At 39.3% G+C, this 25,000-nt stretch overlaps 1 protein-coding gene and 1 long non-coding RNA gene across 3 annotated transcripts in view; both read left to right on the forward strand.

Annotated features, from left to right (window-relative positions):
* Positions 1-18,096, forward strand: part of LOC140367554 (uncharacterized) — a 94,210-nt gene extending 76,114 nt beyond the window's left edge. The window contains exons 4-5 of one of the 2 annotated variants that reach the window (XR_011928126.1): positions 12,165-12,218; positions 17,012-18,096. This is a non-coding gene — a long non-coding RNA (uncharacterized lncRNA). The remainder of the gene's footprint in view (positions 1-12,164; positions 12,219-17,011) is intronic. The other variant, XR_011928125.1, reaches the window with a different exon arrangement.
* Positions 1-25,000, forward strand: part of dhx40 (DEAH (Asp-Glu-Ala-His) box polypeptide 40) — a 264,848-nt gene that overhangs the window by 211,427 nt on the left and 28,421 nt on the right. The gene's annotated exons all lie outside the window — the stretch shown is intronic.

The following is a 25,000-nucleotide window of genomic DNA, read 5'->3' on the forward strand; positions in this document are numbered from 1 at the left end:
AAATTAAACCTGCTTTTTGTCCGAGAGTGCTATCGATTCACTTGGCACCACTTATGTCCTGTAATGGAACAGATCTGGTGTTGTTGTCACTATCATCCACACACCACGGCAACCTCTGTGCATAAAATACTTTGACTTTTTTTTTGTTGCTGCCTTAAATACCTCAGAATCTGTAGCACGGTGTGGAAAACGATCCACTATTTCTATAACTCCAGCTTTACAGTGTGAGAAGAAAAACATCTGACTTGTTTTCTGGCCACGTACGCAAGTTATTCGTCCTTAATTCGAACAAATGTCATGTTCAATCGGGGGACATTGTTCCCCCACTAAACACATTTCACTTGGTAATTATTTGAACGTCTGCTTTTTCTTTTCCATTTCCAGTCACTTTAAACGTTCAAATTCGACAGTTGCCACAAAGGGAATTTCGGGAAAAGCCACAGAACCGAGTCGAGCGCTATATTGCGGCCACAATACTTTTCTTTGAGTGCGAGTTTGGCTGCTCCTCTAAATCCGGTTGTGATCCAGTGGAGGTGTGAACGTCAGCCATATGCAGAGCTGGTCTATCTGCTCCTCGCTAAAGCCGGAGCCAAGTCCCGAAACGACTCCTTCTTTTCCTGTTCGCCGCGGAGGCTAACTAAAGATTGGTATTTGTTTTTGGTGCAGGGATGCCGTCCAAGAAATGTGTGTGCGTGTGTATTTTGGTTTATCTTAGTGCATCTATGAATGTGTATACGTGCACAAAAGTAGGCAGACAGACGGCTTCAGGCTGAGGGCAGCGCTCTTGGAGGGCGAGGAGACAAGAGGCGAGGAAACAAGGAGACAATAAACTAGGCAGAGGAGACAGAAAAGTGTTTTAGTGCTGAAATAGTGAATCGCTTTTGGGGATTTGTCATATTTACCGATTTAGTTTTGCCCTCCTGATCTTATTTAGACTTGGGACCGACACAATGATTTGCTGAATTGCACTAAATTATGGCACTGAATGGCACGCAGTTTTCTTTTGGTTGACGCCCCATGGAGACGAGGAGCTAGGAGACAAGTTCACAAGTGTGTATGTGTTGCAGTAAAGGGTTTTTTTTTTTCGTTCTTTTTTTAAGTGGTAAGTACATCTGGACTGGTCCTTGTTGTATTTGGGAAGAAGTCGGCAAAGGAAGAGAGCGCGTCCAAAACTCATACTAAAGTGAGACTTTAAAATAGAGAAAATTGAAGATGGTTGTGCATTTAATTAGTTCAGCATGTATTTAACAAAAATGTGTGAATGTATTCAGCCAAAATAAAGTTTAGTGTTTAAGGCACTGCTATAGAATATTTATATTGTTTGTTTTGTGGTCAATTTGCTCTCTCAACACATTTTCACCTATAAAAAACAACATTGTCCAGTCTGAATCTAAATATGTTGCATTATTTAAATGAATCATCTTGCATAAGGAAAAATGGGGACATAAAGATTAGCCATAAAGTAACACCTTCATCTTATACATAATAATATATTGCGAATAGAAGGATTTGTTGAAATCTAATTCAAAGCCAAAGTTCATACTTTATTTAAAAAAATGGGTGAATTTGGTTTTATTTCTTTAAATGTCTTTTACAATAAGATCTAGTTTACTCAAATACTAAATAACAAATGGAAATATGTATCTAATATGTCAAGAAAATGCAGCTAGACATTTCAATTTGTCTCACACATAAAAAAACCTGTAATATATATTTGTTTTGTACATTTATGTAAGTGAGGTACACAACAAGTTTCCAATCGATATCTATAAATTCAAGATGTTTCTCCTTTTGGCATCAAAAGCGAAATCTGCACAAAATATAGCGAGAAGTAGTGCAGTACTCGTGAATTGTACTGGAGTGCAAAAGTATCATTACTTGGCAGCTCTGAAAGCCACGGTAGGAGTGTGTGCGAGGAGAGGAGGGGGAGCAGAAGGGGAGAGGTTCAAGGGTGACAGGAGGACGGCTGCGTTTTCTCTTCTACAAATTTCCACACATCCCTTTTTCTGTTTCAGCTGAGCGAGTGCCGGAGAGTTAGCACTTCAAGACTTTCCAAAATCAAGCCAATTTTTCTCTTCTTTTTTCTTTTTTCGCTTTTCTTTTTGGGATTTCGGCTGTCTTGCAAACAGATGTTACTTGTCATTTGGTCGTAGAGTGTGCAGCGGGGAAGCAGCTTGTGGTAGTGCACAGCGGGTTTTTTTACAGCCTCAAATACCAACTCTCTCCTATTTCTCTTCATTATTACGATCGCCCCGCAAACCAAAACAGTTAAAGCACCTAATTTATTTCCCCGTGCTGTTTTTTCCTCTTTTGTTGCACTCTGTAACGGCCCTTCCCTTGCACTCGATGTGTCGTTGAGCGTGTTTTTGGATGGCCCACGCTGGATACGTTGCCTATACCTTTTTGCCAAGTGCGTTAGGCCTGAGTAGCATTTGGAAGCTAAACGGCAAACGGGTAAGTTGCGACCAATACTTCCATCTGATACTTTGAATGTTTTTGCGAATGTGTTAAATTGATTTTGCTGTTCTTTAACTTGACTCTTTGTTTGCGTTTTGCTGCGAGTTTACTGTGCGTTGAACTTACAGCGGCCTATAGGAATGCTACCTGTCGGCTAGCCGGCTATCTGTTTACGTCGCTACGCATAGGTCCAAGCGCTTAAGACATGCCGCACGCTCACCTCTCACTCCTCCATCACCTCTTCTGAACCCGAAGCTCGTCTCTCTCTCCCCTTATTTCTCCCGGTCCTCGATGTTGTTGCTGGGTAGATTTGAATCCTGGGAACACCTCTAGTCTTGCCGCGTGCTAATTGGCGGAAAATACGGACCGACCGCGCAAAGGTTTGAGCGCCGATTCCGTTCTTTTTTTTTTTTTCTTTTCTTTTTTTTCCCCCCCTCCACCAAACGCGACTTCTCATTTATGCCCCGCGCCGGGTGAATGAAGACGGATACCCCGGTGCAGCAGGTGGTGGCGTGGAGCCGGTGCGGGTGCTCTCGTCTGGCGGGGGCAGCGTCGGCGGGGTGCTCTGGATCCCGTGGATGACCCTTTTGTTGGGGCCAAGCTCAAGGTGTCTTTCAGGCGGCTGGCAAAGACCCACTGACATACTTTAAGCAACTTGGCAACGGCTTCAAAGTCAGACGTCTCATTTAAATTCAGGCGAAGGGGAAGGAGAAGGAGAGAGCGAACTTCAGATGGAGTTTGGGGGGGAAAGGAAAAGAAAAAAAGTTGAAATTGGACCACACTCTCGGCTGTTTCATCTCCCAGTTTTTGTTGCTGGTGCGGCACAACACTAGACAGCTCTATTCACGACAGTCAGTGTGGGACAGGGACAAGGCTTTTAACGCTTTCCAATTTTCAACGCTTTTAAGTTTCGGCAAAAAAAAAACCTGCTTAAAGAAGTTGACTGCTTGGATTTTCAAACGATTTTTAAATGCACAAACAGTATTTATGTGCATGTCAATTAGCTTCTTTTTTTTTAAACGATAAATGAATATTGTGGAAGTGTAACACAGGTCTCCAACTTGGCCGTGGTGCACTTTGGGTGTTTCCCTCATTTATTACGCTGTTTATCATGAAATTGTTTGCAGCAAGAAATATTGTGGTACTTTTTTTTATCTACAAAAGAGCTTAAACTGTTCAACCTGTTTTTACGTAAACAATGTAATTTTCTCTCCTCGTGGTCATGTTCTCGTGACTCATAGGTCTTTGCACGTTTCTTCTTGATGTTTTAAAAGAAGATTTGGAATGGTAAAACGTATTGCAAAAACTAAAACGAAATATTCAAATATATCAGGTGAACCATTGTTGTATTGGTGCTTTGTTTTAGGACATATTTTATTTATTTATTTATTTATTAACCTTTTTTTAACCATGTAAAACCCATTGAAACCGAAACCTCTTTTTCAAGGGTAACCTGGGGTGGCTGATACATATTTTCTTTTTTTTTTTTTAATTGCCTCTCATCTTGAAGTTGATGAGAATGTCTTTTTCATTCAGTCTATATCAAGGATTACAATCTACATTCAAAGCATGAGGGTGTTTCTTTGCTGCAGTGTGTGTCTGCCCATGTTTAGAAACAGGGATTTTCCCAAGGGTTTCCATAATGATACCTTTCAACCGAATTTGGAGCGCCAAATTCGTTTAGCAAACCTGCACTTCTAAGCAAGCTGCTAATTCCCTTAATGTGCAAATCTCTTCCACATCCAACCCCATTTTTTTTCCTCATCTCATTGCATCTCATCTTCAAGGCATAAGCAAAGTCATCATTATTTTTGTTGAACATTAGTAGAAATATTTGCATCTAAATTTCAGCAATAAGTGGTGCTAACACTTCATCTTCTGGAGGACTTTCTTTTGCAGAGTTTTTAGCATTTCAAGATTTGGATTCGACCCGCTCGCAGCCTCGAACCCGTAGATCCGAACTTGTGTTTTCTGATCTCCACAAGCTTGAATCTACAGGTCTGAGACGGCGCTGCCCACGCTTCAACGCACCAACACGTAACCCCAAAAACTTTGCACCCTTCGCCAGATTGCGTGTATTTGGTTTTCTTTTCAAGCTTACGATAATCAAAGCCACAATTTGCTTGTTGTTGCCGTTTTCCCTCTACAATTAGCTCCATCTTGGTCTTTCTCTGCGATAATTCGGCTTCAATTAAGAAATGCATTTGAATGGCAGGAGTAATGCTTGTTTTCTTACTCCAACCATTACCTCCCACGCGTTGATGCCTTTTCTAAAACGAAGAGCCAAAACAGCAAGGCGTTTTGTGAACTCAGAGGGGAGCTAAATTTGATCAACATTTTGGTTGCTAATGTGCGTGTTTAGGAGATCTGTGACATCAACAGTTTGGACACAGGCGTTAGTCAAAGGCGTGTTTATCTGTTATGTGTGGAGCTGCTTTGCCAGTGCAGCTCTTAGAATGATATCGTCAGTAGTGGTTAACAAAAAAAAGGGTGAAAAAGGGTTTATGTAATTAACTTACTAACGTACATTCGCAGGAGAAGATTTATACTTAATTGTACACCTCAAATAACTTCATCAGGGATCTAAAAATTGGCAGCTGGTTTAAGTTACAAGAAATAGGACAATATTTTCTGTTTTAAAGAGTTAATTGGTGCTCTAAAGTTGTTTCCATGTCAAAGGACGGACATATTCTAGAATAAACACTAAATACAAAGATATACAACATATGTCACCACTGGATATCATTAGTGACTACGATGTCAAGATTATTCGGTTAATCGATAATCGAGAATCTTCGGGTAGTGATTGTGACCATTATAGAAGCAAAATGTAGTATTTTTAATTCAATGTATAGTTAAATTACTTTTTGCCTGTATTTTGTCACAAACCTGAGGAATAGTCACGTGTTAAGATAACAGGAATAAAAGAAAATGAATGATTTTTTTGGGGTCGCGGTCTCAGTAATCGTGAATAATCGTTATATCGTGATATTTTCTCTGGCGCCTGCAGCTCTGGTGTCTGGCCCTGGCTTGCTCCCAGGTTGAGGTAGTAGGTTGTATAGTTGAGAATTACACCCTGGGAGATAACTGTACAACCTCCTAGCTTTCCCTGAGGCACGCATGGCACTCTGCACTCGTCGATCGATGCCAGCTCAACTAAAAGACAATACTGGTGTGGAGTCGGCTCAATCCAAGCACGATTCTGAGTTCTGGAGAAAAAAGAGCAAGTGTTTTGTGTTAGAATTGTGGTAAGATGTTTTACTCTATGGGCTTGCATGGGGGGATGTTATGATTCTATTACTTATTATTACTGACTGAAAGTTGTAGAGAACTGAACAAATATCGAATGGAAACTATATTTCTGAGATTCTGATCCAATGTTATGTCCCACACTTTTCATAAAGTTTAACGTGCAGACATTTGTGGATTTGATTTAACAAGGCCATTAACATCTGTTCTTGTTCAATTTGAATTGTATTCCATAATGTTGAGGCAGCTATGGGATGTTTCTGTTCCCTTTATTATTACAAATGGTTCATGCAAAAAAGATGAACGTTGGCCAATGACACAGCCCAAGTTTCTCATGATTTAAACTATGAAAATGAGTTCTTCCATGTTTATATTTTCTCTGATTTAACCTGTAAGAGGCTCCTTTGGCTGCAAAATTTGCAATAATTTGCAAATGTATTAATTTTGTTTCTACCAAAAAGAGCTTAAAAATAAAGAAGAAGAAAATAGAAAATGTTACGTTGTAAACGTACAAATAAGGATATAAATTGATATTTCTGCACTTTTGTGATTCATTTTATAGAAATTTCACATTGGTATGAAAATTAAAAACCCAACTATTACTTTTAAAGACATGTTTTAATACATTTGTATAAAGGGCTTTACAGTTTTATGTGATTTCTGTTAGATTGACATAGTATCATCTAAATATCGTGATCATCCACCTAAATTTTTATTTCAACTTCTATCCTTACCAAATAGTTTCAAATGGGAAATTCAATATATGAAAATGGCTTCTTTCCTTATTTTTAATCCAAAAATATCCATACAGTCAGACCAGAACTTTTTGGAAGTTTTAATTTGGTTTTAATGTGTTTTTCAAAAAATGTCTTACGGATCAGGTAGATTTTTGATTGCTTTTACAATGCAGATCACCACTGTGGTTTTATTATTCTATTTCGTTGACTATGAACTACTCTTAAGAAGTAATATTTTCACTCTCCCCCATTGATGTGTCTACCTTTCATAATCCCGTCCCAGAAGTCCAGTCGTGCATTTCATCTCCATATGCAAAGCTCACAGCCCGGCTCACTCCTTAAAGACGCCCTTTTATCTCCCCGCCTGTGTCCCACCTGTTAGAAGTATGTTTGTTTATGTCGTCAGTCATCGCCGCACATCTGAACACGTCCATTGTGCTGGAGCTGACAGAGCTTCGTATGCATTTCCCTGTTATAACCTAATTAGCTCTGAGCCTGGTACCTGCGCTTTATGCATGACACCTCACTGTAAACCAGATCACACAGAGTCGCACGTCCCATCACAGTCGCCGCACTCACTTGTCACCACCAACAATTATTGTCAAAATATTTCCATTCGGCGCTCGTGCGTTTGAGTTTTTGACACGAAGAGTTATTGTGACAGAGTAAATGAACAGCGAAATGATGAGATGTTTCTACTGCGCAAACGTCAAAGTGTGAGTGATTTGATTTCTGTCTGATTTTATTTGTTTATGGCTGTGATTGAAGACAAGTTTATGATGTGCAACTTTTACTGAACCAGCGTTACTGATTACCTTTAATATTATCAGTATTTTTAGCGGCGCACCCCTGTTATATTTGAAATTCATTATAATATATGAATAGTTAAATACACAAAAACAGCATTTATAACTTGTTCTTGACGTTATGCTAGTTACTACTAATTCATTATATAGTAAACTACAGAAAATGTTCATCTTATTTTCATATATATTCAAAAATCACTACTTAATGCAAGAAATATTACATTTAGACACATCAAATTGAGTTGAGTCATCTGAGACTATATTCAACTTGCCTGGAAGCATCTTTAAAAACTGTTTTTAAAAGTTGCAACGCTGCACCAGATAAACGCCAAAAATCATATTTGGGGTAATGTTTCAAAAAAGGTTCAGGCCAAATCAAATACGAATGCTTTTAGACATTTCCAAAACTTTATTTCTCTTTGTTCGTCCTGAAACGTGATATTAAAATGGGTTATTTTTATGTCATTCTCTGAGGTGAGACAGTTTGTTTGGGTGGGCGCTGAAACGTCTCACTGGAGCAGAGCATTTGGGCATTTTGGATTGGACGAGAAAAAAAAAGAAGAAAAAAAAAAAGAGTGAGGTTTTGTGCGCCACAGCTGAGGAGCCGAAGACTGCCCCCTGTTGGCCCACACTTCATCGTTCTGAGCCAAGACTAATGCCAAAGTTGATGGTAGAAAATATTGGTAAAGTTATCGTTTGTAGAGTGAAATATTTGTGCGACAACAAACAATGGATATAAATATACTAGATTAAGGTGCAGTGTTGACTTATTCCCAAAATAAAACTGTATTTTAAACCAAGAGTAGGTCAGTTTGCATTATCTTTCCTTGCGATGAGATAAATGAGTTATAATTTGGGGAGTTCTGTAGTAAAGCGATAAGAGATTGGAGGAAACTACTCTGATTCTCACCTCTACTCCCCAACAGATACAAACTGGACCAAAAGATCATTTATTGTGTGTTGAGAAGCATCTCCAAAGTGACAGATCCACAGTTCATGTATATATTAAAGAGACTTAGTATTGCTCTTGCTTTGGATTATGTCTGTCCATCGTCTTGTCACTTTGCATCAGTTTATACTTTCTGTTGCTCATGTTATATTCCCAAACGTTTCAGTCCAGGACCCCCAAAATAACCAAGTAGCCAGCTCGGGACCCCCGCAGCAAAATGGAATATACGTCTGTAAAAAGTGCACTTTGCAAAACATCATGTTCAATTGTATGTATTTGCGTAGGTTATTATGCAAGTTTCCCTGCATGTTTTCAATGTGGTTTTCAAACTGGCAAATAAACGGAACTAAACTTTCACAAAAGATATATTATGTTATCAATTTAAAAATAGATAGTTTCATAATCCTATAAATCATATCTGTTTGTTCTCCTACAGTTATTTCAAAAATATCCTGTTAATTTCTACTTTTGGTATAAAATCATAATCCTATTAATTTATTGTGAGTTAAGCTGTAACTTAAATACCTGTTGATTAGATTAATAGATTGTATGATATAGCCACACCAAAAAAATGTTAAATATAAAAATAGTTTACTCGATCACAGTTGTAAGTTAAAATATCTTACAACTATGAAGCAGAGGTGGGAGGAATATCAAAACATTTATCAAATCCCAATCGTTGTTCTGAAAATTAGAATATTGTTAGTATATCGTCTATATATATATATATTCATTTCAAACGACATAAACCTCATGCAGTCTTGCAGTGATACAGTGATGATTCTGCACATTTTAGGCTCATTTTATGGTCCATTCTCATTTTGTGCAATACTTGAACCTCAACCAAAACATTTACGGGCACATTATGAGCACATTCCTGACGCTGTGTTAAAAATTTCGATGTATCCATTCTTGTCAGTATCACCCGCTCCTACTATGAAATGATGTTGTCTGAAACCCAGCAATACTGTCTATTTTCTACAATATGTCATCAATGTCTGAGCGGCCATCCTCTGCAGACAGGACACGCCACAGTCCCAGTCACACTGTCTGGTGCCTGGCCTGTCCACCATGGCAGAGGGTCTGTCTGTGCAGTGGGTCCGCCGTCGCTGCTGCTGCTGCTGCTGCTGCTCTGCCGATGCGTGGGCTCGGTCTGACAGATCTGGGTCTCCGCTGATGTACTACTTGGCTAACAGGCCTGATTTCTGGCCATTACCAACAGATAAGGGATACTTAAAGGAGGTGAAATGGGTTCAGTAAATCAATGGCTGTGGTCTGTCCCCTTACCTGAATGCTGAGTTTGTTGTTTTTGAACTTGCAAAGATGTTTGGTGGTCCATTGTGAAGTAAATGTGTTATATTCGTCAATCAAATCTAAAGCCAGATACTGATTGATTGGTTAATCGAAACAAGAACATGTATTGATACTGAAAAATACATAAGCAGGACAACATTAGCTCTTTCTTGAACAGTTTTAGAGAATTGGAATAACATTGTAATATTACTTTTACATTGTGTGGTCAAAAATTGTCATTGCTGTTTCAAAATAAGAGTTTGAAGCCTTTGTCTTCATATCGAAAACAAGTTTGAATTGTCTTTTATCGTGATCGTGTATGAATTGGAATTGTTTGTCAGTATGAAAAACAATGCTTCACTGGCAGGAGATGTGTTTCGTGAAAGTTTGGACAATATCTGACAAAACGGGATGTATAGCTGTGTTGAATGGTTAGTTAAAAGTATGTTTGGGGCCATCTTGGATTCCCTAACAGTTCAGTTCTATTTTAATACATAAAGATGTCTGAAATCAATGGTTAAACTACAATGTACGGTCAAAATTTATGCTGAATTTTGGTCTCAAGCATTTTGGTCTCAGCATTTTTGTTCTCTTCATGTATAATCTGACTTTAAAGCTTCGAACAGCTCTGTATTTCTGATGAAAAGACCACGACATTATTGCAAATTGAATTGTGTGTTGACAAATAGATTCACTATATTGTGTGAATGAGAACAATTTTGAATAGAAACAATCTTTATTTGTGCTATGACAATATGAGCAACTCAATACAACATCTGCTTTACTGTCTGTCTTCTTTAGCTGACCAAGTAAATTCGCACCATATGAACGATTCAATCTGAGCATCTAAAATTGTGAATTTATAAAGGTGCAAAAGAGCCAAGCAATCCAACTGCAAGCCTTTGTCTAATATTAGCCGGCGTCTGGCTCTATCTCGACACAAAGCAGATTATAAACGAGAGCTGCGGCTTGACTTTCAAATCATTCATTCATCTTTAGCGACAAATATTTACTGTAGTAATAGTATTTGTACATCCAGATGTTGTGTGTGAGAAAACTGCACCGTCACAATGCATCGCTTGTGCAGTGCAAAGAGGATCGACTATAGGAGCGTCCCGCAGACAGTCAGGGAAAGCAAAGCAAGAGGGCAGTGTGGATCCGCTTTGCTATGGTCCCGTTACCCGGTCGCTGATTTGATCCTACAGTCTGCCGCATGTCGTTGTACTCCTTCACTGTGCGCTCCCCTCTTGTCTGTCCCTCCCCCCCGATCCCTCTCTCACTCTCACTCTCTCTCGCTCATACCAAAGCCAGTGGAGATTAAATGTAGCTTCTATAAGCCAAAGCACATCACAATGTTTCTATGGCCCCTTTCGCTCTAATAATAATATCCTTATCCATCCCCTGTGCTGTTCCTATCAATTTGTCATGGGATATTTCGGCTTTGTCTTGCCTGAAATGAAAGTTGTTGTGCAGATAAGGAAATAAAACAATAGAATATCCACTTTCCTCACGTCCTCACCTTTGTCTCTCGTCTGATCAAGGGTAGAAGAGGGGGCCTCTGGCTGTAAGCGATTACAGCTGTGAGGCAAATTAATGGAAGATAGCCCCCTCTTCTCTTCTCCTCCTCCTCCTCCTCCTCCTCCTCCTCCTCCTCCTCCTCCTCCTCCTCCTGCACCTTCCTCTCCACCGCCACCTCCACCTCGATAGCACCAATAAACACCACCTTCTTCGTGGTGATATGGCGATATGTTTTTTCCTCCCGCCAAATGGAGAAGAGAAAGGAGCCAGCGGCGATAGGTGTATACTGTGCAAAGGGGGAGTGTGCAATCATGTGGTAAATCTGGAGGGACTTAGTTTCCTTTTCCTGGATCCTTTCTTACCTATTACTTCTACTATCACTACTACTAATACTTTGCATACTGCTAGTAATACAATACAAATAGAACAAAGAAATCTATCTATATCTATTTGAGACGGAAACAGAAGCAATAATTTTTTTTACTGAATTCATTGTGTTTTTTTGAAGTCTTTGGTGTCCATTTGTGAGGAAAGGCAAGCAAATGTGTCAATGCCGCGTATACGTCTATGTGTGTGCGCCCGTGTGTGTGTGTGTGTGTGTGTGTATGCATGTGTGTGTTCCCCTCTTACCGCCCCCCTCCTCCTCTCCTCTCCAGCTATGCTCCACTGGCTCTGTCGGCTACATGCACTTTCTCTCGCCGCTTAGCTCCTTGTTTCCTCTGCTTATACCTGCTCGGGCTAAGACAAGAAAAACAAGAAGAAAAAGTGTGTCTGCTTCCTAAGTATCTGGCTCTGTGCTGTTCCCGTTCGCCGCATCGTCGCTTTTCCTGGTGGCTAGACGCTGCGTTATGCCTCGGTCCGCTCGCTTGTGTGTGTATGTGTGTAACAAAGGAGAGAGAGAGGGAGAGAGAGTCAGGAATTAGCGCCAAGGAAGGAGCTGTGGAGATAGTCGGTGAGAGAGTCTATGTGCACATGGTTCATTCCGGCTCGGTCCGTCGTCCCAATTGGAGCGCTCGCTTTTCTCAAACTTTTTTGCTTTGTTTTATTTTCTGTAAGTAAAAAAAAAAAAAAAGACTTTGAGTATTTTCTGTCTTATCCTCCTTACCCCCCCTCCCCCCCTCCCCCTCCCCCCCTCCCCGCACCGCACCGGAGCAGGCTGGAGGAGCCGCGGACACGAGCAAGCATCCAGGTCCGAAAGGCTGGGAGGGGGTGAGTCGATACCAAACAAAATCTTTAACCTTGCACTCTCTGCTTCTCACCAGACCACCGCAGTAGACTGACAAAGACGCAGCGCTTTGTTAGACAGGGATTTGCCGCTGCGGGATGGATCTAGCCCCTTTGAGATTTTCATTATTATTAAAACAATGCTATGATAGTTTGTCTCGTCAGAACATCATGTCGAAAAGGGTTGTTAGATGTGCGCCAGGCCCTTAAGCTTCAGATATCGATGCTGCGATTGGTGCGGTGATAGCTCTTTGTCTTGGTAATGATGAAATTTGATGATAAAGATTTTCCACTTAGGCGCCTCTGGATTGGAAATGTTACTGTACGGCAGCAGCAGCAGCAGCAGCAGCAGCAGCAGCAGCAGGCTCCCTACCTGATGGCAGGAGGAATTTTTCAAAGTGCTGTATTGTTCCAGCGATGTGGGGGAGGGGGATTAAGGGGGAAAGAGAGTTGAAGAGGGGTGGAGGTGGTGGGGGGTGGTCAATGTTGTGTCTGGCTGAGGCTTGCACTTGTTGTATGTCCGTGGAATTGCATAGGGAGACACGGTTATCCTGCCGTACGTGTAATTTGTGCCGAAACTCGCGTACGCCTGATGTAACAGGGATGCTCAGACAGCTCGAGTCCTCATTTGACTGTGTGCACGCCCGCGCCACTTCTCACATCAGCTCCTTACATTCGAGCCAATTTCGATGGACTGAATGCATGTCCCTCCATCCCTGAGACCCTAACTTGTGACGTTGTGTTTTCATGTCCACGGGTTAGGCTCTCGGGAGCTGAGAGAGATGCTCCGGCGACGACCTATAATCGAGTCCTCTCCTGTCTGCGGCTTTACCTTTTCCACAATGGGCCGAGTAACAGTGAAAAGGCCATGGCGCAGTGTGCTATAGGCGTTCACCACACTCGCTCACTAAGTGCCACGCTTTCGCCGATTGATGCTGGTCAGTTCTTGATATTGATTAAGTCTGCTGTCCAGATGATAAGAGAAGAGATTTGAAGAACTGGTTGCGATCGAAAGTTTGGCGATGGTTAAAATGATTAATTGTGATGCAGAAATGTAGTCGAATATTGGCAATCAATCATGGTAAAATGAGGTCGTTTGTTGGTCATTTGAATGCGACGCTACCCATAAACATGCGGTTGTCCAGTTTTTAGAAGTATTCACCAATTTACCTAGTCATATGTAAAGCAGTTGATAATCTAACTTTATCCGGACTGGATGCAAATGCTTTTATCACGATTAGCTTGACTGGATAGCTTTCAAATTGCACTGTTGGCAATTTAAATCAGTAGTTTATGAGTTGCCACTGTCCAGTTTCAATTACTGTCCGGCTAAGATAGAAAGATTACAAGAACCATATAATGACCATACTATCTTTACGAAGCTTGAAATTCCCATTAGTGTCACTGGGTAGCATAAAATAAGACAAATTGATGTAATCCCTCATTAAAATATGACATGAAATTGCTAACAGGTAGCAACCAGTATCTTCAAATCTTAAGTAGTTTGAAAATCCAGCGCATTGCCAATAAAAGGTTCATTCCTGCTAGTTTCCTGTTTATAACTCTGTCTAATTGCATGTATGTAAAAAAAAAAAAAGAACAGATGAAGCAGCGAGTAGCATCTGTAGCTAAGAAATAAAGCTAATGGTAAAGTGATAGCATTAACCTCTGGGATGCCACTGGAGGCTGCAGCAGCATCTGTCAGTTTGATGAGTCTTTGTCTCTTTTCGCGCCGGGCCCAGGGCTGCAGACTGGGCAGAGCCTTAATGACTTTGAGAGCGGCACAGAGTAATGTGGAGAGCGTGAACACGACAGCTCCGTACATTATGTGCTTGACCTCAGTGAAATTTTGTCGAAGCTAACCCAATGCCTCCTGCTAACGCATCAGCAAAAAGATGCAGCAACCTGTCGACAACAACTGACCCATTGGTTTAATCTGGATTTGCATGAACTTGTTTGCGTTATGTGAAGTGAGTTAAGCTGCATATTACAACAATGTGACATATAGAGTGTGTGTGATAACAATCTGGCAATGTGATATATACTGTATTTTATTATGATTGTAGTATTTTATTGTGAAGAGCCTTTGGTATCTCCATCATTGAGAGATGCAAATCCATGGAATCACGGGGGGGAAAAAAGGGGGAAAAGCACGGGTTAATCCAACTGTATTGAAGACTAAACCAGTTCAGGACAAGGACTAAAGCAGTTCAGAACCAGCCAGGACTAAACCAGAAGTAAAACAATTATTTGCCAGGAATAAACCAAAATTAAACCAAGTTTTAGCCAGGACCAGGCCAAGACAGAACCAGGTCTTTTAGAGTAAGTTATGTCTTGACATACTTGGATTTAAGACCCCCAACTAGGGGGCTATTTCATTCCTTAATAAGTACATGGCATTTCCCAAACTTGCTAGAATGATATGTATACAGTCATCAATAGCATCGAGGTGGGTAACAGGCCAGGAGACTCATTCATCATAGTTCAAGTGAAGCATATACATTAGCTTCTACCTTCAAGTATCACAGCGTCCGGTAATATCCTTTTAGTTCAGCGGGGCAATTTTTCTTCCCAGATTCATTTGAGGCATATTCTACCATAGCAGAAAGATATATTACTTTGGTTCATCATAGCGTAGCAAATGTCTACTTCAAATGGGGCATAGCGTGGATATTGATGAGGTCTTATTTTCAGAGTTTTGTGTTTAAACAGATGTGCAATTGCTAAATTTAATACTTAGCAAGTTAAGATCAGAAACTTCAGATATGCTTCTGGCTATGGACATGGATGAATTGAATCTTGCTCCCAAGAACCTAATCTGTCTTTCTATATTTTGTATCTGCATTAGTTCTTTTTATGAGTTCAGCCTCAAGTCATGTTAAGTCTGCACAGCTTGGCTTAGAAAACGCTTCACGCTTCACTATCTTTGTATTATTTGTTTTTGTCTTATTATATGTGCTTGATATTTGTCCAAACCAGTTTAATAAATGCATGGCTAATATTAGGTTACCTTGCCATTCTTCTTCTGCAACATCTGGTTAACAAGTCCAGATGTTAGTGCAGCAATGTGCTTCACCAGTATCACAAGGATTACCCGAGACGCTTCTATCCATCGCTAATCAACAACAACACAAGGATTATTTCATTTCTCCCTGTATTGTTGTTTGTTAAATGACGACGCTGTCTTTATCTGGCCCAGTTTCGTCTGACTAATGCTAACCTGAAGCAAGTTAGCGACTACTCATGGATTTGCTGGAGCTGCAAGGCCTGCTCTATTGTTCGGCTGCTGTGCACACTGTCTGTACACGGTGTCCCCACAGCTGAAGACTGGCTCAGCCTCTGGTGGATACTGGATCCCGGGCACGGTTCGGATTGGTCTTATCTTGCGGCTAAATGCAGACGAAATCTCCTTTCATCTCGACGCATTTTATTTCCGTATTCCAAATCGGCTTTTGCTTCTGCTGCGTAAATTCAAAGGTCAGGTGTCAATTGGTTTGATCTGCGTTAAGGTGGTCTCTGTCTGTTACGACTCCTGGCACGTTTTGTAGTTCATTCATTGTTTTAGTGTGAGTATTTCTGTGTTGCACTACTGCAGATTGTGTGGTCTCTCGGTTTTGTATTGACTGGAGGCCTGCAGCCAGAAGCCGGGGATGATTGAATGAATGCATATTTAAGGGTGTACCTGAGTTAAGGTGGTCTCTGTAGTTGTGGAAATAGATTTACCGGTACTTTGCTTTTTCTTACTTTTTTCTTTCTTTTAGTTTTAAGTATGTGTTTAAGTATGTCACTGCAACTTAGCTCTACCACTTATTTGTTATTTCAGTACTAAGGGGGAAACTTTTGTGACTTTTAATACTGTCTTCTGCTTTATCAAATAGGTTGACCTATCCAATTCTGAAGAACACAGGTGTTTATAGATGTGATGAGTTTTAAGATGATTTTTGTTAAGTCTTGATTATATTGCCATCATTCAGGTTGTTTTTTGTATTTAACATGCTTTTGTGGGTTTTAGTATCGAACTGCCACTCACACCCTGCAGCTCCGAGGCAGGTGGAGACTTATACATCTAAGATTGTCTTGTCTGAGGTCGGCCAATAATAATATACACCTCAACACAAGCTTGGGAAATATATTTTTTTAAACAATGATCAATGGTTGTTAGTCAGATGTCTTATATCAGCTTTTGCGGCTTTCGATAGTGACTGCTGCTGAAGCTTGAAGACAGAAGCAAGGTGTTGATTGATGTAATCCATTTTAAGGTAGCTTCTTGTAAGTTAGCTTCAGTCTTCCACTACTTGGACACACGATTTATCAGTGTACTTTTATGTTAGGGCTGGGCAATTTCCTCATTTCCTCATCGATCATGAACTTCATTTTGGTTTAGTCTTTCCGTTACATAAACAAGACAGACTTTTATTCATTGGCATTTAAAACAAAAAGGACTAACATTTCTTCCTCCAAAGTCTGAACTTGGTAGATCACTCAGTTAAAAAGACCTACACTAATTATTGTCTATTGGAGTAAAATGTGATTATTTGCACAGCCCTATTTTATGTTTTTTAATATTATCAACTACTGTAGGAAAAACTGAAGACGGAAGGCAGGTTTTGATGCATTGCCTTTAAGGTGGTCTCGTAAGGTGGTCTGCTGAGGTAAATTGAGAACTAGCTGGTGTGCGCAGTGGACAACTTACTGTATCCCCAAAAGCAAACATGGGAAATGTAGTCTTTTGCACGGATTCCAAATGTTTTCTAAATCCTGTCGTCTTTTTGTTGCAGCGGCGCACGTTTTACCGGCAGTGCCATTTTTCTTTGCCACTCCCTTGTCACTGAGCCGGAGCTGTAGGCTGTAAGACTCATCTTTAATCCTCTATCCGCTGTGCTTGTGTCCCTTTCTATGTGTGTGTGCCTCGTCTAGCACTTGTTCTTCACACTCCAGCTCTGATCGCAGTGAAACAAGATGGCGTACACTGTCTGCTGTCTCCACGTGGACCGACCCTCCTTTCTGAGCGAATGCCCCCGGTGCTACCTATGGCACCACTGTGATGCACTGTAGGAATTGTGGCACACCTGGGGCCTATTTGCTCTGCACATAGCTGAGATGTCGGAGGCATTTGTCAGCGATGTGGCTTGGCCGAGTTTTAAAACATCCAGGAATTGGTACAAATCCAGAGCGTTCATTGTTTTTTCTACGTCTGTGTGTCAGCTGCCAAACTGTACGCTGTTTTGTCTGCAATCTGGGCGGTATTGAGCTGAGCTGGTGGGCAGGATTTCTCAGTGTATGTTATGTGCAGAGAGAATTAACTATTGATGGGTCACAAATTAGATTTTCATGTTTTACAAAAATTAAAATTAAATAAAAATAATTATAATGAATTCTAGTGGCCAAATACTCATCCTGTTGAATATTCAGTTTTACAAAATTATTGTGATTTTTCTATTTTCCAATTATTTTGAGTGACAACACACTCAACTGGAAGATTTGCAGTGTTTTATACCAAGCAGTGCTTTATTTATTTTTAACTGTTTAAACTTTTTACTCAGAACCATTCAGACCAGTTGTATCATGTCTGTTGATGGTCCAAAGGTAAAGGTACATCTTGGAAGAAAGCGACAACTTGTAACTTTATCTTTTGCTTTTCATAGCATTCAGAATTGGCCTCATCCTTTTGTGCGTTTGTGACATAAAGTGACACATCCACAAAAACAGTTTACTTTGCATTCACAAAATAGTTCTTTAAAAGGAGGACACCTGGATCATTTTCACGGTATGTGTGTATCCATTTGCATGTATTGTTTACTTTATCATGCTGGTATTGATGCAATTATATGTGTTTTTACTATTGATAAGTGGATAGCCACGTTGTAAAATCATATATTGTTGTATTTTGAAATTCAATAAACTTTTTATGACTTGCAAGTGTATTTTTCATTTTTCTTTATTTGTGTGTTCCTCTGCTAACAACTGTGTGTCTAGCCAAAAATAATGCGTGTTGTCTTGTGCAAAGAGAATAACAGCATTGTTCTGTTGCTCCCCACATGCCTCCTCAAACAAGGATCATCACACATCAGGTGAGGTTTCTTATCAGGTTTGTGATTGACAAAAAACTGGAAGCAAAATCTCTGTGTGGTGCCACAAAACAAATCTATAGAATATGTATTTTATTTTTAATGATTGATGGAATCATTACTGGAACCACATTGTAGCCAAGAAATCTTGAAGATGTCAGTTTAGTCCAATGTGTCCTTGAATGGTAAACCTTCTTACATATAAATACAAACTATAAAGCCATAGTGAAGCGTGTCCATCTGATCTAGGATTCAGTTGGTGTAGTTGCTTCCTGCTCTGAGCAAAAGTGCATTGTGTTGTGTCCTAGAGCAAGGCGCTTTGCCCACTATTATACATTTTTATACAACCAAAGCCCAAATCACTACATTTGCAACAGTTCTTTTGTGGAAATTTAAATATGCTTTTTTCAGATACTTAGTATTGAACTGTGGCATGAGTAGATCTTGTTTTTACAAAATTATAAAACAGATAGAAAATTGATTCGATAATAGAAATGCACCACTGACTTCCTGTTCAAAACTGCTGAACTGATAAGCGACACTTCATAGTGACACTTCACAGTAACAAGCAGCTGCGTTTGATTTTGATTTTGATTTGGACAAATGGCTTAGTGACATTATAGACCACTACATGTGTCACTTGGAGGCCATTGAAAAAGGAGATAGGGGGTAGGTGAAAACAGTCATTTTCTGAGCACTCACACCTCAAATGCAGGATTACTCAAACATCCATGAATCAATCAAAATACAACTCTAGTAAACTAATAATGATGGAACATGGTTGTACCAAGGTTAAAAGCTCATACGTACACGTTTGTATAATGTCTTCTTTAAAAGACACAGAACACTAAGAAAATTATTTTATTGTTTCTCAAATGTCTTCTTCATAAATATTTTCACAAATGGACAGTAAAAGCTGTATAAATTCACAGATATGGAGATTCATGTGGACACATCACGGCTCTTATGTTTTATGCTGCAGTCTAAATAAAGCACTCAGGCATTTCATTTCATTTGATCTCCTTCAATTGAACTCTTTACAGTGTCAGAATCAGGATTAATATTAGAAATCTCAATAAACAGCAGTTTCCTTGGGGTTCAATTGCCAAAGCATGTCAAAGATTCAGTTCAGTGTATGTTTCCTCTCTGGGACTCATGTGCATTGGCCATCATGTTGGTTTTACTAGTGTTTGTGAAACAGCTCACACAATAATATTACACAATAACTCTTTGTTAGCCATGTTAAGTCACTCAGTGCAAACAGTATGAATATTTAATGATCTGTTATTTTGCTGTTTTAATGGATGTATGCATATATTACAGACAGGGATTGATAATACCTCTGCTGCTAATGCTAGTAGCACAGTATTGAGGCTATTAACCAGTCCCTACTTTCTGTTCAAATGCAGGAGGATTTGGAGCCAGACCATGAGCGCTGTAGACAACGTTAATCACAACAGTTTATTTGTAGCACGTGTCTCTCAAAAGTGGAAGACAGGATAAAATATCCCCGTATTGGAATGAAATATATTAACAACAATATTAACTGACATTCAAAAATCCTAGTCTGCAACACAGATTGGCTGGTAACATTTGAAAGGGTGAGCAGAAGAGTCGAGCCCTGATTCCAGATGCTTACGGAGGAGGAGGTTGAGACAGAGGAAATGTCCTGAGCTGGTTGGCGATTGGAGGAGCTGTTCATGTTCAGAATAAAAATAACAGCTGATCAAACAAGTGCTCAAAACTTCATCAACATGTCCCTGTTTGATCCAGTCTTATTTATGACTGCTCTTGTCTGCTGTCTCACAAGTGTTTCCTGCAGGAGGTTTGGCAACATCATGAAGATGGATCTGAAGACTTTTGTCAAGACTCAAACATGCTTTAATGATGAATGTTGTGTTAGGAATACATTTGTGTAATCATGTTTTTTTCTAATAAAAATGTAAATCGACCCTTATTTATTGGTTATTATTTTATGTACAATTACAACGTTTGTTTCCGCTCAAGTCCTGCTACTGTTGTTGCAAACCATAGCTTAAAATAAGGCCTCCCAGATATGCCAACATTTACCAAGTTATTCAAATCAAGTTTTACTTATACAATATCTGAAAAGTATTACATCTCCCAACACAGATGTATTAAACTGAAATAAAGTAACTATCATTTACCAAGCAGCTTAGAGTAGACTATCACAAACCGACAGCAGCAGATACAATAAACTCCTGAGTCAGTAACATGATGAGATCACACACGTTCTACAAAGGTAAAAAGCAAAATTAAGGAAGTAGAAACAATGAAATATTTGCTGTTCATTGTTTCTATAAAATTGTGTCTCAACATCAGTCTTGAAAATGCAACCACATTTAGATGCAGTGTACCAGTTAACACTCCCTATTGTGTGGAACCCAAATATATTTTGACAGTTTGTCAGTTAGTTTTCCACACGCCGGTCCCATCGCTCTCACCTCTGCACAACTTCATTAACGCTTTATGGCAGTGTGTGGTCGCCATGGCACCCACTGATTACTGCAAATAGCTCAGTGGAAATCAATCACTGCCCACTGTGAAACACAAGATCTACCAAAGACTTGACACAACGACTCGCCCTCCTTCTGCACCCAGCATGCCGTTAGACAGGTTAGAAAATAGAAAATAGACAACTGACTTAAACAACATTAACTATACCGGAAATCACTCGCTGCAGAACTATCCATCGAAAGATCAGATGGGGACACAATTCAACACATGCCTTTAGATGGGGAAATGTGTATTATTTTGATTATACACATTTGATTATACACATTTCCCCATTTTGATATATATATATATATATATATATATATATATATATATATATATATATATATATATATATATATATATATATATATATATATTGCTGTTTTTCTGGGTTCTACACAGAAACTTTAATTAATCCAGAACAAAATATGAGGATGTAGACCAAGGGCAGGCGACACTGGGGAAAATATATATATATATATATATATATATATATATATATATATATATATATATATTGTTTTGCATTATAATAATCATAATCTTGGTTGAGGTTGTTCAAGCACAATGGACTGAATGGACCATAAAATTAATTAGAAAAAGGCTGAGGGATCACTTTATACTCTTGTTTGGGAGATTACATAAGTAATTCTCTCTCTTTTTGAGGTAATTTTTACAAGCTTTATTTTTAGATGATATACTCGATATTCTTGCATATCTCTAAAACAACAATTGTGATCTCATATTTCAATAAATCTCCCATCTACAGAAAGAGGGATAAAACTACAATTGTACACTCAGGATCAGTCATTTTAGTAACAATACATATTCAACTGAAAAGAAGAAAATGTTAAGGGTCTGTTTCAAGCTCTGTCTGCACCAACAGAACAGAATGTAAAAATCAAGGCTAAAATCATTTTATCTGTAATGCCTTTATAATAATGTTGCTAAATTACATCAAAAACTAAAATATTAGGCATTACATTCAGTATTAGTTATTGATTAATTAATGATGAACCCCTTGCACAAACATTAACTGCTGTTGTGAAAAAAAGAATACAAAGAAAAAGGCAATATTAAAAAGAAAAAGAAATCTAATCCTACATTCCCTTTAAAAAAAAATGCCAAATATAATCATTTTGAGTGTGCAAACTGGAGGACTAACCTTTTTGTTTAATTTATAATTAAAAAAATATATACTTTGCTATAGATTTGTCATGTATTTTTAAAAGTTAACCCTCCCTGGGCATCAAATATTTAAGATTTAACATGTAGAATCTGAATGTGTCACAGTACCTGGTCCATTCAAGCTCAGATATGGATGAAACGAGCTAAAGCGGAGCAGTGGTGCAAAGCCGCTGCACAGAGCTCATCTCTTTCACTCTTTCTCTCTCTCTCCATCTCTTTCACTCCCTCTCCATCTCTCTCCCTCTCTCCATCTCTCCATCTCTCCCTCGCTCTGCCTGTAAATCCATGCTGAGATTTGGCTCGCACACACTGGATCGCAGCAGCCGAAAGTAGGCCAAAAGCCACACGAGGACACAAGAGAACAAACATGCCAGAACCAGAGCTGCAGCAGGACCGTAACGTTTCTATCACACACGCTCACGTCCTGTCGTATCCAAGAGACGCCTCATTTTAACGCACATAAACACTGGCATTTAAAGAACACAAATTATAGTGCCATACAATTAAGCAGATGCGGCCAAGTTTGTCACATGGAAATATTCAGATATTACTGAAGTGTGTATGTAAATGGAGTCCTTAAAACGTGTACTGACATTTTTACACTCGCATAAGGAGGAGGAAGGTGAATCGGTTTATTCCAAAGAATAAAACTCAGATTGCATAATAGGAAATGAGTATAAAAGGTAACTTATTGAAACATTTGTAAACCAATATTTAACACTATAATAAGAATTAGTGTATAAAATTGTAGGTATGTATGAATATGCACATCACATGGTGCTCGTTTGGTTTGTGTGCATTCGTAGACATTTCCTTCACATAATTCCGCAAGATTTTTGTGCAAATATTTTAGTTTGTTAGTTCTGTACAGCCACTTCACTTATTCATAGCCTTCAGCCCTCACGCATTGTGCCTCCAGCACACCACAGAAACTCAATATTTGGGAAGAACTTACCATTAAAGCAGCATTCTTCAAACTTTTGAGGTGAACACTCAAACGGTCGGTCTGGTCAAAGAAACGAAGAGAGATGGTTATTGTATTTCTCAAGAGCTGGATTATATCAGGAAACTGGCAAGTAAAAGAGTAGAAATGGAGCTACAATTTTATTACTGGTACACTTCTATCTAAAAGAAAGATATCTCCTGCCTGGATAAAATTGGCGTTGATTTATTGTCTGTGACAAATCAATATGCAAATGACTACAGGAGGAAGATCATGATCTACTGAGAAATTAAACGAGTAATAATGTTTTTATGACTTCAACTAAGGCTATAAATAATAGCTTTTGTGTAAGATATAAGCTAAAGAGAAGACTGTGTACCAGAAGGGTTGTACCAGTCCCAAACTGAATACATTGTGAAAATGTATACTGCAAAAATTACAATCTTAAATAAGAGAATTTCTGAATACTTTCTTGAATTAAGTTATATTTACCAGTATCTTGATTTTTGAGTATATTTTATTATCTTAAATTAGATTTAGTAGTAGTATGTTCACAGTTTTGTCTGGACCATGATCATTGTGAGATGGTCCTTGTTTCTTTTTAGTTTGTTTGTTTATTTATTTCTTTGCAAAAATGAAGTTACTATCTATCCTCAAACTTGTAATTTGACCAAACTAACCATATCTCTAGCACGGATCTGTCTCTCAAAGATATTCTCCTGACTCTCGGCCCCTCTTTTGAGCCTCTTGGACCAAATGTACCTGCAAAGACCCACTTCTCTCTCGCCCTCCTCTCTCATTTTCCTCCTCTCTCTTCCCTCTCCTCCCTCTCTTCTCTCACTCCGCTCCGTCTCTCAACAGTCGCAGTGGAGCTCTTGTGGAGTTAAATGAAACTGTAGTGGTGCCAGTACAAACCCGTTGACCTTGACGTAGTCCGTCCTGCCTCCAGTGCTCAGAGAGGGCCACCTGGAGCGAAAAACAGATAGATAGCACGATAGTCAGAAACAAAACAATTCAGATACCACCCACCTCTTCATATCTGCTCCGTGTCCAGTGTCCTTGTACTCTGTTTGTGTACTCCATGTATGTGTATTTTGCTTGGGTTGAACTTTGTGGCGGTGGTCCCGAGGGAGTGATAGTTTCCATGTTGCGGACAAAGCCAGAAGTATCTATATCAAACGGCAGAGCAGCTTCCTATTTTGGACCTGAACACTTCAGGGCGACACGTTTAGAGAGCACAACAGTTATAAGAGTACTTTTAGTGGCTTTGTTTTTCAAAATCCAAATAAATAATGTATAATGATGAATAAATGATGCTCCTCCCACCGGTCTTTCAATCGTATGATGTCTACAATGCTGCTTTTGTTCTCGGTTACGTAATATTGTCTGGTAAAATGTTTCACTGCATCGTGATGAAAAGGAGGCTTCAAGTTTGGCCGCAAAATGATCAGAACATGTCCTTGGTAACCTCCATTCTGTCAGTCTGCCCCGGGACAGCTGTGGCTTCAGACGTAGCTGACAAACAACAAGAGTAAAAGGATAATGCAATGTTAAGCTTTTTGAGAGTTTTGTTTTCTAAATTCTAGGTAATGTAAACCTCCCTTAAAGGGGCCAAATTATGCCAAATTAACCTTGTTACAACAGTGTTTCCTTAGTTTACTCAAAGTTGTGTTTTGATTGATTGATTGATTGATTGATCGATTGATTGATTGATCACGCATCTTTGTTTGCCATGGTAATATGTTTACTGCCATCGCTATGAACAGATCTAAACTGTAAAAGCTTGTACGGTTTTATGTTTTATTTAAGTTGTAAAATGAGATGAGGCTAGTGGGTGACAAGTTTGATTTTCAAAGTTCAACAAATTACTCAACCTGCTTTCTAACCTAAATGTTAACACTGTTCCCAAATGGTAGGAAAGGTTTCAGATCAAACTTAAAATGTCTTGAGTTCTAAAAAACCATGTCCATGAGTATCTTTGAACCCATTTACCCCTCCTGGACGAAGGAGGGATTACATCAGCTGTTCCTAATGTCATCACTTTGAAT

Source organism: Eucyclogobius newberryi, unplaced genomic scaffold, assembly GCF_026437365.1.
Source record: "Eucyclogobius newberryi isolate DKJ021-1_F unplaced genomic scaffold, fEucNew1.0.hap1 SCAF_10, whole genome shotgun sequence".
Taxonomy (NCBI): Eukaryota; Metazoa; Chordata; class Actinopteri; order Gobiiformes; family Gobiidae; genus Eucyclogobius; species Eucyclogobius newberryi.